The following is a 20,062-nucleotide window of genomic DNA, read 5'->3' on the forward strand; positions in this document are numbered from 1 at the left end:
CAAAGTAGTATTCTTTGGTGCTAATGCACATTTACCCAGAAATCGCAAAGTGTATGTGTCAGGGGTTCAGGAGCAGAGGCACAGGGAAGAGAGGACATGGAGAGCTAAGGGGAAGAATCCGAGGGGAGCGTAGGAGAAGAGGACAGTGGACCGAGGGATTCCATGAGCCTCTCCAGCGAATCGGAAGATTCACAGAAGGGGGCGTCAGTGGCCAGGGGTAGGGGGTTCCCAAGGGGAACGTCCCAGGAGCAAGGGGGCAGCAGGGACTCCCAGAGCAGTAGTTGGAAATCAGGACCAGCTTCCCCACCAGAGCAGAGTGGGGGGGGGGGAAGAGTCCCAAGGATCAGGGCCAGTGCATTCCCCACCAGGGAGAGAAGATAAGGCAGGTCTGACCACACCTCCATCGGAGAGTCAGACAACGGAGGGGAGGTCAGATCCGGCCAGTATCCCGGAAGAGGGAAGCAGTGACAGAAGTAGTGTAACGGTCAGGAGGAAGGTCACTGGGTTGGCGCGAGAGGCAAGTTCAAATGTACAGGAGCGCGGGACAGCAGAGAATGAGGATTGGGAACAGGGTCCTAAAGCCCGCCGGAGGGAGGGGGAGGAGCTAAGCAACTCAGCGTCGGAAGAGTCCAGAAAGGGCAATGCCCCAGCGGGCAGGAGGACCCAGAGGAGGAGAGAGCAGCGTAAAAGGTGGAGCCGGGCTAGGATCTTAAACTGGTGTCATAGGGGAGGAGACTCAGACGGTACTTCGCCGGTCTAGGCTTTAAGACGTAGAGCTGCGCGCTGCGGCTTTGAAATGGAAACTAAACCTCAATAAACACTTTTGTACATAACGACAGCCTGGCGTTGGTCTGTGAGCTGGGACCTAGAGGCAGCTCTGACAGAGACCAAAATAATAAAACACCATCTATCCGCTTCCATAGCATAGAAAGAATACAAATAAGCTTTGATTAGTCTTATTTCAATTCGCATCGTGTTTTTTGGGTTTGCACCAAAATCACCCCCAAAGCAAAAAGGTGTTTTGGCTTCCATCTACATAAAAAGAAGATGATAACGCTCTGATTGGGCTTATATCAGATAGGTGTTTCTGGCGTTAGAATGCACATTCAGCCAAAAATCCCAGAGTGAAATGTTTGTTATCAGCCCAAATTAAGCATAGGTGTTTTGGTTCGATTTCAATAGAAAGAGGGCGAATAAGCTTAAATTGCTCTTTCGTTGTTCATTCACCCACAAATAGCAAAACGAAGTGTCATAAGCCTAAACAAAGTAAAACAGGTTGTTTTGGGTTCCATCATAGAAAGAAGAATTTGAATTTCGCTTATTTCAAAGTAGTATTCTTTGGTGTTAATGCACAATGTCCCAGAAATCACAAAGTGAATGTAATGAGACCAAGATAACAAAATACCGTCTTCTCGCTACCATATGCGTAGAAAGAAGACGAATAAGCTGCGAGTGGAGTTATTTCAAATCGCATGGTGTTTTCTGGGTGTGTATCAGAATCACCCTCAACCAAATCAAAAAAGTTTCTTGGGTTCACAAAGTGTATGTAATGAGACCAAAATAGCAAATGACCGTCTTTTTGCTCCCATATACGTAGAAAGAAGACGAATAAGCTGCGAGTGGGCATTTCAATTTGCATGGTGTGTTTTGGGTGTGTATCAGAATCACCCTCAACCAAATCAAAAAGGTGTTTTGGCTTCCATCCACATAAAAAGAAGATGATAACGTTCTGATTGGGCTTATTTCAAATAGGTGTTTTTGGGGTTAAAATGCACATTCAGCCAAAAATCCCAGAGTGAAATTTTTCTTATCAGCCCAAATCAAGCATAGGTGTTTTGGTTCGATCTCAATAGAAAGAGGGCGAATAAGCTTAAATTGCTCTTTCGTTGTTCATTCACCCACAAATAGCAAAGCGAAGTGTCATAAATGCCTAAACAAAGTAAAACAGGTTGCTTTGGGTTCCATCCACATAGAAAGAAGCATCGGATTTCACTTTTTTCAAACGTGTTCTTTGGATTTAATGCACATTGACCCAGAAATCACAAAGTGTAATGAGACCAAAATAGCTAATGACCGTCTTTTTGCTCCCATATGCGTAGAAAGAAGACGAATAAGCTGCGAGTGGGCTTATTTCAATTTGCATGGTGTGTTTTGGGTGTGTATCAGACTCACCCTCAACCAAATCAAAAAGGTATTTTGGCTTCCTTCTACATAAAAAGATGATAACGTTCTGATTGGGCATATTTCAAATAGGTGTTTTCTGGGGTTAGAATGCACATTCAACCAAAAATCTCAGAGTGAAATGTTTCTTATCGGCCCAAATCAAGCATAGGGGTTTTGGTTCGATCTCAATAGAAAGAGGGCGAATAAGCTTAAATTGCTCTTTCGTTGTTCATTCCCCAACAAATATCAAAGTGAATTGTAATAAGAGTAAACAAAGCAAAACAGGTTGTTTTGCGTTCCATCTACATAGAAAGAAGCATCTTGAATTTCGCTTATTTCAAAGTAGTATTCTTTGGTGCTAATGCACATTTACCCAGAAATCGCAAAGTGTATGTGTCAGGGGTTCAGGAGCAGAGGCACAGGGAAGAGAGGACATGGAGAGCTAAGGGGAAGAATCCGAGGGGAGCGTAGGAGAAGAGGACAGTGGACCGAGGGATTCCATGAGCCTCTCCAGCGAATCGGAAGATTCACAGAAGGGGGCGTCAGTGGCCAGGGGTAGGGGGTTCCCAAGGGGAACGTCCCAGGAGCAAGGGGGCAGCAGGGACTCCCAGAGCAGTAGTTGGAAATCAGGACCAGCTTCCCCACCAGAGCAGAGTGGGGGGGGGGGAAGAGTCCCAAGGATCAGGGCCAGTGCATTCCCCACCAGGGAGAGAAGATAAGGCAGGTCTGACCACACCTCCATCGGAGAGTCAGACAACGGAGGGGAGGTCAGATCTGGCCAGTATCCCGGAAGAGGGAAGCAGTGACAGAAGTAGTGTAACGGTCAGGAGGAAGGTCACTGGGTTGGCGGGAGAGGCAAGTTCAAATGTACAGGAGCGCGGGACAGCAGAGAATGAGGATTGGGAACAGGGTCCTAAAGCCCGCCGGAGGGAAGGGGAGGAGCTAAGCAACTCAGCGTCGGAAGAGTCCAGAAAGGGCAATGCCCCAGCGGGCAGGAGGACCCAGAGGAGGAGAGAGCAGCGTAAAAGGTGGAGCCGGGCTAGGATCTTAAACTGGTGTCATAGGGGAGGAGACTCAGACGGTACTTCGCCGGTCTAGGCTTTAAGACGTAGAGCTGCGCGCTGCGGCTTTGAAATGGAAACTAAACCTCAATAAAGACTTTTGTACATAACGACAGCCTTGGCGTTGGTCCTCTGTGAGCTGGGACCTAGAGGCAGCTCTGACAGAGACCAAAATAATAAAACACCATCTATCCGCTTCCATAGCATAGAAAGAATACAAATAAGCTTTGATTAGTCTTATTTCAATTCGCATCGTGTTTTTTGGGTTTGCACCAAAATCACCCCCAAAGCAAAAAGGTGTTTTGGCTTCCATCTACATAAAAAGAAGATGATAACGCTCTGATTGGGCTTATATCAGATAGGTGTTTCTGGCGTTAGAATGCACATTCAGCCAAAAATCCCAGAGTGAAATGTTTGTTATCAGCCCAAATTAAGCATAGGTGTTTTGGTTCGATTTCAATAGAAAGAGGGCGAATAAGCTTAAATTGCTCTTTCGTTGTTCATTCACCCACAAATAGCAAAACGAAGTGTCATAAGCCTAAACAAAGTAAAACAGGTTGTTTTGGGTTCCATCATAGAAAGAAGAATTTGAATTTCGCTTATTTCAAAGTAGTATTCTTTGGTGTTAATGCACAATGTCCCAGAAATCACAAAGTGAATGTAATGAGACCAAGATAACAAAATACCGTCTTCTCGCTACCATATGCGTAGAAAGAAGACGAATAAGCTGCGAGTGGAGTTATTTCAAATCGCATGGTGTTTTCTGGGTGTGTATCAGAATCACCCTCAACCAAATCAAAAAAGTTTCTTGGGTTCACAAAGTGTATGTAATGAGACCAAAATAGCAAATGACCGTCTTTTTGCTCCCATATACGTAGAAAGAAGACGAATAAGCTGAGAGTGGGCATTTCAATTTGCATGGTGTGTTTTGGGTGTGTATCAGAATCACCCTCAACCAAATCAAAAAGGTGTTTTGGCTTCCATCCACATAAAAAGAAGATGATAACGTTCTGATTGGGCTTATTTCAAATAGGTGTTTTTGGGGTTAAAATGCACATTCAGCCAAAAATCCCAGAGTGAAATTTTTCTTATCAGCCCAAATCAAGCATAGGTGTTTTGGTTCGATCTCAATAGAAAGAGGGCGAATAAGCTTAAATTGCTCTTTCGTTGTTCATTCACCCACAAATAGCAAAGCGAAGTGTCATAAATGCCTAAACAAAGTAAAACAGGTTGCTTTGGGTTCCATCCACATAGAAAGAAGCATCGGATTTCACTTTTTTCAAACTCGTGTTCTTTGGTTTTAATGCACATTGACCCAGAAATCACAAAGTGTAATGAGACCAAAATAGCTAATGACCGTCTTTTTGCTCCCATATGCGTAGAAAGAAGACGAATAAGCTGCGAGTGGGCTTATTTCAATTTGCATGGTGTGTTTTGGGTGTGTATCAGACTCACCCTCAACCAAATCAAAAAGGTATTTTGGCTTCCTTCTACATAAAAAAATGATAACGTTCTGATTGGGCATATTTCAAATAGGTGTTTTCTGGGGTTAGAATGCACATTCAACCAAAAATCTCAGAGTGAAATGTTTCTTATCGGCCCAAATCAAGCATAGGGGTTTTGGTTCGATCTCAATAGAAAGAGGGCGAATAAGCTTAAATTGCTCTTTCGTTGTTCATTCCCCAACAAATATCAAAGTGAATTGTAATAAGAGTAAACAAAGCAAAACAGGTTGTTTTGCGTTCCATCTACATAGAAAGAAGCATCTTGAATTTCGCTTATTTCAAAGTAGTATTCTTTGGTGCTAATGCACATTTACCCAGAAATCGCAAAGTGTATGTGTCAGGGGTTCAGGAGCAGAGGCACAGGGAAGAGAGGACATGGAGAGCTAAGGGGAAGAATCCGAGGGGAGCGTAGGAGAAGAGGACAGTGGACCGAGGGATTCCATGAGCCTCTCCAGCGAATCGGAAGATTCACAGAAGGGAGCGTCAGTGGCCAGGGGTAGGGGGTTCCCAAGGGGAACGTCCCAGGAGCAAGGGGGCAGCAGGGACTCCCAGAGCAGTAGTTGGAAATCAGGACCAGCTTCCCCACCAGAGCAGAGTGGGGGGGGGGGAAGAGTCCCAAGGATCAGGGCCAGTGCATTCCCCACCAGGGAGAGAAGATAAGGCAGGTCTGACCACACCTCCATCGGAGAGTCAGACAACGGAGGGGAGGTCAGATCCGGCCAGTATCCCGGAAGAGGGAAGCAGTGACAGAAGTAGTGTAACGGTCAGGAGGAAGGTCACTGGGTTGGCGCGAGAGGCAAGTTCAAATGTACAGGAGCGCGGGACAGCAGAGAATGAGGATTGGGAACAGGGTCCTAAAGCCCGCCGGAGGGAGGGGGAGGAGCTAAGCAACTCAGCGTCGGAAGAGTCCAGAAAGGGCAATGCCCCAGCGGGCAGGAGGACCCAGAGGAGGAGAGAGCAGCGTAAAAGGTGGAGCCGGGCTAGGATCTTAAACTGGTGTCATAGGGGAGGAGACTCAGACGGTACTTCGCCGGTCTAGGCTTTAAGACGTAGAGCTGCGCGCTGCGGCTTTGAAATGGAAACTAAACCTCAATAAAGACTTTTGTACATAACGACAGCCTTGGCGTTGGTCCTCTGTGAGCTGGGACCTAGAGGCAGCTCTGACAGAGACCAAAATAATAAAACACCATCTATCCGCTTCCATAGCATAGAAAGAATACAAATAAGCTTTGATTAGTCTTATTTCAATTCGCATCGTGTTTTTTGGGTTTGCACCAAAATCACCCCCAAAGCAAAAAGGTGTTTTGGCTTCCATCTACATAAAAAGAAGATGATAACGCTCTGATTGGGCTTATATCAGATAGGTGTTTCTGGCGTTAGAATGCACATTCAGCCAAAAATCCCAGAGTGAAATGTTTGTTATCAGCCCAAATTAAGCATAGGTGTTTTGGTTCGATTTCAATAGAAAGAGGGCGAATAAGCTTAAATTGCTCTTTCGTTGTTCATTCACCCACAAATAGCAAAACGAAGTGTCATAAGCCTAAACAAAGTAAAACAGGTTGTTTTGGGTTCCATCATAGAAAGAAGAATTTGAATTTCGCTTATTTCAAAGTAGTATTCTTTGGTGTTAATGCACAATGTCCCAGAAATCACAAAGTGAATGTAATGAGACCAAGATAACAAAATACCGTCTTCTCGCTACCATATGCGTAGAAAGAAGACGAATAAGCTGCGAGTGGAGTTATTTCAAATCGCATGGTGTTTTCTGGGTGTGTATCAGAATCACCCTCAACCAAATCAAAAAAGTTTCTTGGGTTCACAATGTATGTAATGAGACCAAAATAGCAAATGACCGTCTTTTTGCTCCCATATACGTAGAAAGAAGACGAATAAGCTGCGAGTGGGCATTTCAATTTGCATGGTGTGTTTTGGGTGTGTATCAGAATCACCCTCAACCAAATCAAAAAGGTGTTTTGGCTTCCATCCACATAAAAAGAAGATGATAACGTTCTGATTGGGCTTATTTCAAATAGGTGTTTTTGGGGTTAAAATGCACATTCAGCCAAAAATCCCAGAGTGAAATTTTTCTTATCAGCCCAAATCAAGCATAGGTGTTTTGGTTCGATCTCAATAGAAAGAGGGCGAATAAGCTTAAATTGCTCTTTCGTTGTTCATTCACCCACAAATAGCAAAGCGAAGTGTCATAAATGCCTAAACAAAGTAAAACAGGTTGCTTTGGGTTCCATCCACATAGAAAGAAGCATCGGATTTCACTTTTTTCAAACTCGTGTTCTTTGGTTTTAATGCACATTGACCCAGAAATCACAAAGTGTAATGAGACCAAAATAGCTAATGACCGTCTTTTTGCTCCCATATGCGTAGAAAGAAGACGAATAAGCTGCGAGTGGGCTTATTTCAATTTGCATGGTGTGTTTTGGGTGTGTATCAGACTCACCCTCAACCAAATCAAAAAGGTATTTTGGCTTCCTTCTACATAAAAAGATGATAACGTTCTGATTGGGCATATTTCAAATAGGTGTTTTCTGGGGTTAGAATGCACATTCAACCAAAAATCTCAGAGTGAAATGTTTCTTATCGGCCCAAATCAAGCATAGGGGTTTTGGTTCGATCTCAATAGAAAGAGGGCGAATAAGCTTAAATTGCTCTTTCGTTGTTCATTCCCCAACAAATATCAAAGTGAATTGTAATAAGAGTAAACAAAGCAAAACAGGTTGTTTTGCGTTCCATCTACATAGAAAGAAGCATCTTGAATTTCGCTTATTTCAAAGTAGTATTCTTTGGTGCTAATGCACATTTACCCAGAAATCGCAAAGTGTATGTGTCAGGGGTTCAGGAGCAGAGGCACAGGGAAGAGAGGACATGGAGAGCTAAGGGGAAGAATCCGAGGGGAGCGTAGGAGAAGAGGACAGTCGACCGAGGGATTCCATGAGCCTCTCCAGCGAATCGGAAGATTCACAGAAGGGGGCGTCAGTGGCCAGGGGTAGGGGGTTCCCAAGGGGAACGTCCCAGGAGCAAGGGGGCAGCAGGGACTCCCAGAGCAGTAGTTGGAAATCAGGACCAGCTTCCCCACCAGAGCAGAGTGGGGGGGGGGAAGAGTCCCAAGGATCAGGGCCAGTGCATTCCCCACCAGGGAGAGAAGATAAGGCAGGTCTGACCACACCTCCATCGGAGAGTCAGACAACGGAGGGGAGGTCAGATCCGGCCAGTATCCCGGAAGAGGGAAGCAGTGACAGAAGTAGTGTAACGGTCAGGAGGAAGGTCACTGGGTTGGTGCGAGAGGCAAGTTCAAATGTACAGGAGCGCGGGACAGCAGAGAATGAGGATTGGGAACAGGGTCCTAAAGCCCGCCGGAGGGAGGGGGAGGAGCTAAGCAACTCAGCGTCGGAAGAGTCCAGAAAGGGCAATGCCCCAGCGGGCAGGAGGACCCAGAGGAGGAGAGAGCAGCGTAAAAGGTGGAGCCGGGCTAGGATCTTAAACTGGTGTCATAGGGGAGGAGACTCAGACGGTACTTCGCCGGTCTAGGCTTTAAGACGTAGAGCTGCGCGCTGCGGCTTTCCAATGGAAACTAAACCTCAATAAACACTTTTGTACATAACGACAGCCTTGGCGTTGGTCCTCTGTGAGCTGGGACCTAGAGGCAGCTCTGACAGAGACCAAAATAATAAAACACCATCTATCCGCTTCCATAGCATAGAAAGAATACAAATAAGCTTTGATTAGTCTTATTTCAATTCGCATCGTGTTTTTTGGGTTTGCACCAAAATCACCCCCAAAGCAAAAAGGTGTTTTGGCTTCCATCTACATAAAAAGAAGATGATAACGCTCTGATTGGGCTTATATCAGATAGGTGTTTCTGGCGTTAGAATGCACATTCAGCCAAAAATCCCAGAGTGAAATGTTTGTTATCAGCCCAAATTAAGCATAGGTGTTTTGGTTCGATTTCAATAGAAAGAGGGCGAATAAGCTTAAATTGCTCTTTCGTTGTTCATTCACCCACAAATAGCAAAACGAAGTGTCATAAGCCTAAACAAAGTAAAACAGGTTGTTTTGGGTTCCATCATAGAAAGAAGAATTTGAATTTCGCTTATTTCAAAGTAGTATTCTTTGGTGTTAATGCACAATGTCCCAGAAATCACAAAGTGAATGTAATGAGACCAAGATAACAAAATACCGTCTTCTCGCTACCATATGCGTAGAAAGAAGACGAATAAGGTGCGAGTGGAGTTATTTCAAATCGCATGGTGTTTTCTGGGTGTGTATCAGAATCACCCTCAACCAAATCAAAAAAGTTTCTTGGGTTCACAAAGTGTATGTAATGAGACCAAAATAGCAAATGACCGTCTTTTTGCTCCCATATACGTAGAAAGAAGACGAATAAGCTGCGAGTGGGCATTTCAATTTGCATGGTGTGTTTTGGGTGTGTATCAGAATCACCCTCAACCAAATCAAAAAGGTGTTTTGGCTTCCATCCACATAAAAAGAAGATGATAACGTTCTGATTGGGCTTATTTCAAATAGGTGTTTTTGGGGTTAAAATGCACATTCAGCCAAAAATCCCAGAGTGAAATTTTTCTTATCAGCCCAAATCAAGCATAGGTGTTTTGGTTCGATCTCAATAGAAAGAGGGCGAATAAGCTTAAATTGCTCTTTCGTTGTTCATTCACCCACAAATAGCAAAGCGAAGTGTCATAAATGCCTAAACAAAGTAAAACAGGTTGCTTTGGGTTCCATCCACATAGAAAGAAGCATCGGATTTCACTTTTTTCAAACTCGTGTTCTTTGGTTTTAATGCACATTGACCCAGAAATCACAAAGTGTAATGAGACCAAAATAGCTAATGACCGTCTTTTTGCTCCCATATGCGTAGAAAGAAGACGAATAAGCTGCGAGTGGGCTTATTTCAATTTGCATGGTGTGTTTTGGGTGTGTATCAGACTCACCCTCAACCAAATCAAAAAGGTATTTTGGCTTCCTTCTACATAAAAAAATGATAACGTTCTGATTGGGCATATTTCAAATAGGTGTTTTCTGGGGTTAGAATGCACATTCAACCAAAAATCTCAGAGTGAAATGTTTCTTATCGGCCCAAATCAAGCATAGGGGTTTTGGTTCGATCTCAATAGAAAGAGGGCGAATAAGCTTAAATTGCTCTTTCGTTGTTCATTCCCCAACAAATATCAAAGTGAATTGTAATAAGAGTAAACAAAGCAAAACAGGTTGTTTTGCGTTCCATCTACATAGAAAGAAGCATCTTGAATTTCGCTTATTTCAAAGTAGTATTCTTTGGTGCTAATGCACATTTACCCAGAAATCGCAAAGTGTATGTGTCAGGGGTTCAGGAGCAGAGGCACAGGGAAGAGAGGACATGGAGAGCTAAGGGGAAGAATCCGAGGGGAGCGTAGGAGAAGAGGACAGTGGACCGAGGGATTCCATGAGCCTCTCCAGCGAATCGGAAGATTCACAGAAGGGGGCGTCAGTGGCCAGGGGTAGGGGGTTCCCAAGGGGAACGTCCCAGGAGCAAGGGGGCAGCAGGGACTCCCAGAGCAGTAGTTGGAAATCAGGACCAGCTTCCCCACCAGAGCAGAGTGGGGGGGGGGAAGAGTCCCAAGGATCAGGGCCAGTGCATTCCCCACCAGGGAGAGAAGATAAGGCAGGTCTGACCACACCTCCATCGGAGAGTCAGACAACGGAGGGGAGGTCAGATCCGGCCAGTATCCCGGAAGAGGGAAGCAGTGACAGAAGTAGTGTAACGGTCAGGAGGAAGGTCACTGGGTTGGCGCGAGAGGCAAGTTCAAATGTACAGGAGCGCGGGACAGCAGAGAATGAGGATTGGGAACAGGGTCCTAAAGCCCGCCGGAGGGAGGGGGAGGAGCTAAGCAACTCAGCGTCGGAAGAGTCCAGAAAGGGCAATGCCCCAGCGGGCAGGAGGACCCAGAGGAGGAGAGAGCAGCGTAAAAGGTGGAGCCGGGCTAGGATCTTAAACTGGTGTCATAGGGGAGGAGACTCAGACGGTACTTCGCCGGTCTAGGCTTTAAGACGTAGAGCTGCGCGCTGCGGCTTTCCAATGGAAACTAAACCTCAATAAACACTTTTGTACATAACGACAGCCTTGGCGTTGGTCCTCTGTGAGCTGGGACCTAGAGGCAGCTCTGACAGAGACCAAAATAATAAAACACCATCTATCCGCTTCCATAGCATAGAAAGAATACAAATAAGCTTTGATTAGTCTTATTTCAATTCGCATCGTGTTTTTTGGGTTTGCACCAAAATCACCCCCAAAGCAAAAAGGTGTTTTGGCTTCCATCTACATAAAAAGAAGATGATAACGCTCTGATTGGGCTTATATCAGATAGGTGTTTCTGGCGTTAGAATGCACATTCAGCCAAAAATCCCAGAGTGAAATGTTTGTTATCAGCCCAAATTAAGCATAGGTGTTTTGGTTCGATTTCAATAGAAAGAGGGCGAATAAGCTTAAATTGCTCTTTCGTTGTTCATTCACCCACAAATAGCAAAACGAAGTGTCATAAGCCTAAACAAAGTAAAACAGGTTGTTTTGGGTTCCATCATAGAAAGAAGAATTTGAATTTCGCTTATTTCAAAGTAGTATTCTTTGGTGTTAATGCACAATGTCCCAGAAATCACAAAGTGAATGTAATGAGACCAAGATAACAAAATACCGTCTTCTCGCTACCATATGCGTAGAAAGAAGACGAATAAGGTGCGAGTGGAGTTATTTCAAATCGCATGGTGTTTTCTGGGTGTGTATCAGAATCACCCTCAACCAAATCAAAAAAGTTTCTTGGGTTCACAAAGTGTATGTAATGAGACCAAAATAGCAAATGACCGTCTTTTTGCTCCCATATACGTAGAAAGAAGACGAATAAGCTGCGAGTGGGCATTTCAATTTGCATGGTGTGTTTTGGGTGTGTATCAGAATCACCCTCAACCAAATCAAAAAGGTGTTTTGGCTTCCATCCACATAAAAAGAAGATGATAACGTTCTGATTGGGCTTATTTCAAATAGGTGTTTTTGGGGTTAAAATGCACATTCAGCCAAAAATCCCAGAGTGAAATTTTTCTTATCAGCCCAAATCAAGCATAGGTGTTTTGGTTCGATCTCAATAGAAAGAGGGCGAATAAGCTTAAATTGCTCTTTCGTTGTTCATTCACCCACAAATAGCAAAGCGAAGTGTCATAAATGCCTAAACAAAGTAAAACAGGTTGATTTGGGTTCCATCCACATAGAAAGAAGCATCGGATTTCACTTTTTTCAAACGTGTTCTTTGGTTTTAATGCACATTGACCCAGAAATCACAAAGTGTAATGAGACCAAAATAGCTAATGACCGTCTTTTTGCTCCCATATGCGTAGAAAGAAGACGAATAAGCTGCGAGTGGGCTTATTTCGATTTGCATGGTGTGTTTTGGGTGTGTATCAGACTCACCCTCAACCAAATCAAAAAGGTATTTTGGCTTCCTTCTACATAAAAAGATGATAACGTTCTGATTGGGCTTATTTCAAATAGGTGTTTTCTGGGGTTAGAATGCACATTCAACCAAAAATCTCAGAGTGAAATGTTTCTTATCGGCCCAAATCAAGCATAGGGGTTTTGGTTCGATCTCAATAGAAAGAGGGCGAATAAGCTTAAATTGCTCTTTCGTTGTTCATTCCCCAACAAATAGCAAAGTGAATTGTAATAAGAGTAAACAAAGCAAAACAGGTTGTTTTGCGTTCCATCTACATAGAAAGAAGCATCTTGAATTTCGCTTATTTCAAAGTAGTATTCTTTGGTGCTAATGCACATTTACCCAGAAATCGCAAAGTGTATGTGTCAGGGGTTCAGGAGCAGAGGCACAGGGAAGAGAGGACATGGAGAGCTAAGGGGAAGAATCCGAGGGGAGCGTAGGAGAAGAGGACAGTGGACCGAGGGATTCCATGAGCCTCTCCAGCGAATCGGAAGATTCACAGAAGGGGGCGTCAGTGGCCAGGGGTAGGGGGTTCCCAAGGGGAACGTCCCAGGAGCAAGGGGGCAGCAGGGACTCCCAGAGCAGTAGTTGGAAATCAGGACCAGCTTCCCCACCAGAGCAGAGTGGGGGGGGGGAAGAGTCCCAAGGATCAGGGCCAGTGCATTCCCCACCAGGGAGAGAAGATAAGGCAGGTCTGACCACACCTCCATCGGAGAGTCAGACAACGGAGGGGAGGTCAGATCCGGCCAGTATCCCGGAAGAGGGAAGCAGTGACAGAAGTAGTGTAACGGTCAGGAGGAAGGTCACTGGGTTGGCGCGAGAGGCAAGTTCAAATGTACAGGAGCGCGGGACAGCAGAGAATGAGGATTGGGAACAGGGTCCTAAAGCCCGCCGGAGGGAGGGGGAGGAGCTAAGCAACTCAGCGTCGGAAGAGTCCAGAAAGGGCAATGCCCCAGCGGGCAGGAGGACCCAGAGGAGGAGAGAGCAGCGTAAAAGGTGGAGCCGGGCTAGGATCTTAAACTGGTGTCATAGGGGAGGAGACTCAGACGGTACTTCGCCGGTCTAGGCTTTAAGACGTAGAGCTGCGCGCTGCGGCTTTCCAATGGAAACTAAACCTCAATAAAGACTTTTGTACATAACGACAGCCTTGGCGTTGGTCCTCTGTGAGCTGGGACCTAGAGGCAGCTCTGACAGAGACCAAAATAATAAAACACCATCTATCCGCTTCCATAGCATAGAAAGAATACAAATAAGCTTTGATTAGTCTTATTTCAATTCGCATCGTGTTTTTTGGGTTTGCACCAAAATCACCCCCAAAGCAAAAAGGTGTTTTGGCTTCCATCTACATAAAAAGAAGATGATAACGCTCTGATTGGGCTTATATCAGATAGGTGTTTCTGGCGTTAGAATGCACATTCAGCCAAAAATCCCAGAGTGAAATGTTTGTTATCAGCCCAAATTAAGCATAGGTGTTTTGGTTCGATTTCAATAGAAAGAGGGCGAATAAGCTTAAATTGCTCTTTCGTTGTTCATTCACCCACAAATAGCAAAACGAAGTGTCATAAGCCTAAACAAAGTAAAACAGGTTGTTTTGGGTTCCATCATAGAAAGAAGAATTTGAATTTCGCTTATTTCAAAGTAGTATTCTTTGGTGTTAATGCACAATGTCCCAGAAATCACAAAGTGAATGTAATGAGACCAAGATAACAAAATACCGTCTTCTCGCTACCATATGCGTAGAAAGAAGACGAATAAGGTGCGAGTGGAGTTATTTCAAATCGCATGGTGTTTTCTGGGTGTGTATCAGAATCACCCTCAACCAAATCAAAAAAGTTTCTTGGGTTCACAAAGTGTATGTAATGAGACCAAAATAGCAAATGACCGTCTTTTTGCTCCCATATACGTAGAAAGAAGACGAATAAGCTGCGAGTGGGCATTTCAATTTGCATGGTGTGTTTTGGGTGTGTATCAGAATCACCCTCAACCAAATCAAAAAGGTGTTTTGGCTTCCATCCACATAAAAAGAAGATGATAACGTTCTGATTGGGCTTATTTCAAATAGGTGTTTTTGGGGTTAAAATGCACATTCAGCCAAAAATCCCAGAGTGAAATTTTTCTTATCAGCCCAAATCAAGCATAGGTGTTTTGGTTCGATCTCAATAGAAAGAGGGCGAATAAGCTTAAATTGCTCTTTCGTTGTTCATTCACCCACAAATAGCAAAGCGAAGTGTCATAAATGCCTAAACAAAGTAAAACAGGTTGATTTGGGTTCCATCCACATAGAAAGAAGCATCGGATTTCACTTTTTTCAAACTCGTGTTCTTTGGTTTTAATGCACATTGACCCAGAAATCACAGTGTAATGAGACCAAAATAGCTAATGACCGTCTTTTTGCTCCCATATGCGTAGAAAGAAGACGAATAAGCTGCGAGTGGGCTTATTTCGATTTGCATGGTGTGTTTTGGGTGTGTATCAGACTCACCCTCAACCAAATCAAAAAGGTATTTTGGCTTCCTTCTACATAAAAAGATGATAACGTTCTGATTGGGCTTATTTCAAATAGGTGTTTTCTGGGGTTAGAATGCACATTCAACCAAAAATCTCAGAGTGAAATGTTTCTTATCGGCCCAAATCAAGCATAGGGGTTTTGGTTCGATCTCAATAGAAAGAGGGCGAATAAGCTTAAATTGCTCTTTCGTTGTTCATTCCCCAACAAATAGCAAAGTGAATTGTAATAAGAGTAAACAAAGCAAAACAGGTTGTTTTGCGTTCCATCTACATAGAAAGAAGCATCTTGAATTTCGCTTATTTCAAAGTAGTATTCTTTGGTGCTAATGCACATTTACCCAGAAATCGCAAAGTGTATGTGTCAGGGGTTCAGGAGCAGAGGCACAGGGAAGAGAGGACATGGAGAGCTAAGGGGAAGAATCCGAGGGGAGCGTAGGAGAAGAGGACAGTGGACCGAGGGATTCCATGAGCCTCTCCAGCGAATCGGAAGATTCACAGAAGGGGGCGTCAGTGGCCAGGGGTAGGGGGTTCCCAAGGGGAACGTCCCAGGAGCAAGGGGGCAGCAGGGACTCCCAGAGCAGTAGTTGGAAATCAGGACCAGCTTCCCCACCAGAGCAGAGTGGGGGGGGGGAAGAGTCCCAAGGATCAGGGCCAGTGCATTCCCCACCAGGGAGAGAAGATAAGGCAGGTCTGACCACACCTCCATCGGAGAGTCAGACAACGGAGGGGAGGTCAGATCCGGCCAGTATCCCGGAAGAGGGAAGCAGTGACAGAAGTAGTGTAACGGTCAGGAGGAAGGTCACTGGGTTGGCGCGAGAGGCAAGTTCAAATGTACAGGAGCGCGGGACAGCAGAGAATGAGGATTGGGAACAGGGTCCTAAAGCCCGCCGGAGGGAGGGGGAGGAGCTAAGCAACTCAGCGTCGGAAGAGTCCAGAAAGGGCAATGCCCCAGCGGGCAGGAGGACCCAGAGGAGGAGAGAGCAGCGTAAAAGGTGGAGCCGGGCTAGGATCTTAAACTGGTGTCATAGGGGAGGAGACTCAGACGGTACTTCGCCGGTCTAGGCTTTAAGACGTAGAGCTGCGCGCTGCGGCTTTGAAATGGAAACTAAACCTCAATAAACACTTTTGTACATAACGACAGCCTGGCGTTGGTCTGTGAGCTGGGACCTAGAGGCAGCTCTGACAGAGACCAAAATAATAAAACACCATCTATCCGCTTCCATAGCATAGAAAGAATACAAATAAGCTTTGATTAGTCTTATTTCAATTCGCATCGTGTTTTTTGGGTTTGCACCAAAATCACCCCCAAAGCAAAAAGGTGTTTTGGCTTCCATCTACATAAAAAGAAGATGATAACGCTCTGATTGGGCTTATATCAGATAGGTGTTTCTGGCGTTAGAATGCACATTCAGCCAAAAATCCCAGAGTGAAATGTTTGTTATCAGCCCAAATTAAGCATAGGTGTTTTGGTTCGATTTCAATAGAAAGAGGGCGAATAAGCTTAAATTGCTCTTTCGTTGTTCATTCACCCACAAATAGCAAAACGAAGTGTCATAAGCCTAAACAAAGTAAAACAGGTTGTTTTGGGTTCCATCATAGAAAGAAGAATTTGAATTTCGCTTATTTCAAAGTAGTATTCTTTAGTGTTAATGCACAATGTCCCAGAAATCACAAAGTGAATGTAATGAGACCAAGATAACAAAATACCGTCTTCTCGCTACCATATGCGTAGAAAGAAGACGAATAAGGTGCGAGTGGAGTTATTTCAAATCGCATGGTGTTTTCTGGGTGTGTATCAGAATCACCCTCAACCAAATCAAAAAAGTTTCTTGGGTTCACAAAGTGTATGTAATGAGACCAAAATAGCAAATGACCGTCTTTTTGCTCCCATATACGTAGAAAGAAGACGAATAAGCTGCGAGTGGGCATTTCAATTTGCATGGTGTGTTTTGGGTGTGTATCAGAATCACCCTCAACCAAATCAAAAAGGTGTTTTGGCTTCCATCTACATAAAAAGAAGATGATAACGTTCTGATTGGGCTTATTTCAAATAGGTGTTTTTGGGGTTAAAATGCACATTCAGCCAAAAATCCCAGAGTGAAATTTTTCTTATCAGCCCAAATCAAGCATAGGTGTTTTGGTTCGATCTCAATAGAAAGAGGGCGAATAAGCTTAAATTGCTCTTTCGTTGTTCATTCACCCACAAATAGCAAAGCGAAGTGTCATAAATGCCTAAACAAAGTAAAACAGGTTGCTTTGGGTTCCATCCACATAGAAAGAAGCATCGGATTTCACTTTTTTCAAACTCGTGTTCTTTGGTTTTAATGCACATTGACCCAGAAATCACAAAGTGTAATGAGACCAAAATAGCTAATGACCGTCTTTTTGCTCCCATATGCGTAGAAAGAAGACGAATAAGCTGCGAGTGGGCTTATTTCAATTTGCATGGTGTGTTTTGGGTGTGTATCAGACTCACCCTCAACCAAATCAAAAAGGTATTTTGGCTTCCTTCTACATAAAAAAATGATAACGTTCTGATTGGGCATATTTCAAATAGGTGTTTTCTGGGGTTAGAATGCACATTCAACCAAAAATCTCAGAGTGAAATGTTTCTTATCGGCCCAAATCAAGCATAGGGGTTTTGGTTCGATCTCAATAGAAAGAGGGCGAATAAGCTTAAATTGCTCTTTCGTTGTTCATTCCCCAACAAATAGCAAAGTGAATTGTAATAAGAGTAAACAAAGCAAAACAGGTTGTTTTGCGTTCCATCTACATAGAAAGAAGCATCTTGAATTTCGCTTATTTCAAAGTAGTATTCTTTGGTGCTAATGCACATTTACCCAGAAATCGCAAAGTGTATGTGTCAGGGGTTCAGGAGCAGAGGCACAGGGAAGAGAGGACATGGAGAACTAAGGGGAAGAATCCGAGGGGAGCGTAGGAGAAGAGGACAGTCGACCGAGGGATTCCATGAGCCTCTCCAGCGAATCGGAAGATTCACAGAAGGGGGCGTCAGTGGCCAGGGGTAGGGGGTTCCCAAGGGGAACGTCCCAGGAGCAAGGGGGCAGCAGGGACTCCCAGAGCAGTAGTTGGAAATCAGGACCAGCTTCCCCACCAGAGCAGAGTGGGGGGGGGGAAGAGTCCCAAGGATCAGGGCCAGTGCATTCCCCACCAGGGAGAGAAGATAAGGCAGGTCTGACCACACCTCCATCGGAGAGTCAGACAACGGAGGGGAGGTCAGATCCGGCCAGTATCCCGGAAGAGGGAAGCAGTGACAGAAGTAGTGTAACGGTCAGGAGGAAGGTCACTGGGTTGGCGCGAGAGGCAAGTTCAAATGTACAGGAGCGCGGGACAGCAGAGAATGAGGATTGGGAACAGGGTCCTAAAGCCCGCCGGAGGGAAGGGGAGGAGCTAAGCAACTCAGCGTCGGAAGAGTCCAGAAAGGGCAATGCCCCAGCGGGCAGGAGGACCCAGAGGAGGAGAGAGCAGCGTAAAAGGTGGAGCCGGGCTAGGATCTTAAACTGGTGTCATAGGGGAGGAGACTCAGACGGTACTTCGCCGGTCTAGGCTTTAAGACGTAGAGCTGCGCGCTGCGGCTTTCCAATGGAAACTAAACCTCAATAAACACTTTTGTACATAACGACAGCCTTGGCGTTGGTCCTCTGTGAGCTGGGACCTAGAGGCAGCTCTGACAGAGACCAAAATAATAAAACACCATCTATCCGCTTCCATAGCATAGAAAGAATACAAATAAGCTTTGATTAGTCTTATTTCAATTCGCATCGTGTTTTTTGGGTTTGCACCAAAATCACCCCCAAAGCAAAAAGGTGTTTTGGCTTCCATCTACATAAAAAGAAGATGATAACGCTCTGATTGGGCTTATATCAGATAGGTGTTTCTGGCGTTAGAATGCACATTCAGCCAAAAATCCCAGAGTGAAATGTTTGTTATCAGCCCAAATTAAGCATAGGTGTTTTGGTTCGATTTCAATAGAAAGAGGGCGAATAAGCTTAAATTGCTCTTTCGTTGTTCATTCACCCACAAATAGCAAAACGAAGTGTCATAAGCCTAAACAAAGTAAAACAGGTTGTTTTGGGTTCCATCATAGAAAGAAGAATTTGAATTTCGCTTATTTCAAAGTAGTATTCTTTGGTGTTAATGCACAATGTCCCAGAAATCACAAAGTGAATGTAATGAGACCAAGATAACAAAATACCGTCTTCTCGCTACCATATGCGTAGAAAGAAGACGAATAAGGTGCGAGTGGAGTTATTTCAAATCGCATGGTGTTTTCTGGGTGTGTATCAGAATCACCCTCAACCAAATCAAAAAAGTTTCTTGGGTTCACAATGTATGTAATGAGACCAAAATAGCAAATGACCGTCTTTTTGCTCCCATATACGTAGAAAGAAGACGAATAAGCTGCGAGTGGGCATTTCAATTTGCATGGTGTGTTTTGGGTGTGTATCAGAATCACCCTCAACCAAATCAAAAAGGTGTTTTGGCTTCCATCTACATAAAAAGAAGATGATAACGTTCTGATTGGGCTTATTTCAAATAGGTGTTTTTGGGGTTAAAATGCACATTCAGCCAAAAATCCCAGAGTGAAATTTTTCTTATCAGCCCAAATCAAGCATAGGTGTTTTGGTTCGATCTCAATAGAAAGAGGGCGAATAAGCTTAAATTGCTCTTTCGTTGTTCATTCACCCACAAATAGCAAAGCGAAGTGTCATAAATGCCTAAACAAAGTAAAACAGGTTGATTTGGGTTCCATCCACATAGAAAGAAGCATCGGATTTCACTTTTTTCAAACGTGTTCTTTGGTTTTAATGCACATTGACCCAGAAATCACAAAGTGTAATGAGACCAAAATAGCTAATGACCGTCTTTTTGCTCCCATATGCGTAGAAAGAAGACGAATAAGCTGCGAGTGGGCTTATTTCGATTTGCATGGTGTGTTTTGGGTGTGTATCAGACTCACCCTCAACCAAATCAAAAAGGTATTTTGGCTTCCTTCTACATAAAAAGATGATAACGTTCTGATTGGGCTTATTTCAAATAGGTGTTTTCTGGGGTTAGAATGCACATTCAACCAAAAATCTCAGAGTGAAATGTTTCTTATCGGCCCAAATCAAGCATAGGGGTTTTGGTTCGATCTCAATAGAAAGAGGGCGAATAAGCTTAAATTGCTCTTTCGTTGTTCATTCCCCAACAAATAGCAAAGTGAATTGTAATAAGAGTAAACAAAGCAAAACAGGTTGTTTTGCGTTCCATCTACATAGAAAGAAGCATCTTGAATTTCGCTTATTTCAAAGTAGTATTCTTTGGTGCTAATGCACAT

This window comes from Podarcis cretensis (assembly GCF_951804945.1).
Source record: "Podarcis cretensis genome assembly, chromosome: 14".
NCBI lineage: Eukaryota > Metazoa > Chordata > Lepidosauria > Squamata > Lacertidae > Podarcis > Podarcis cretensis.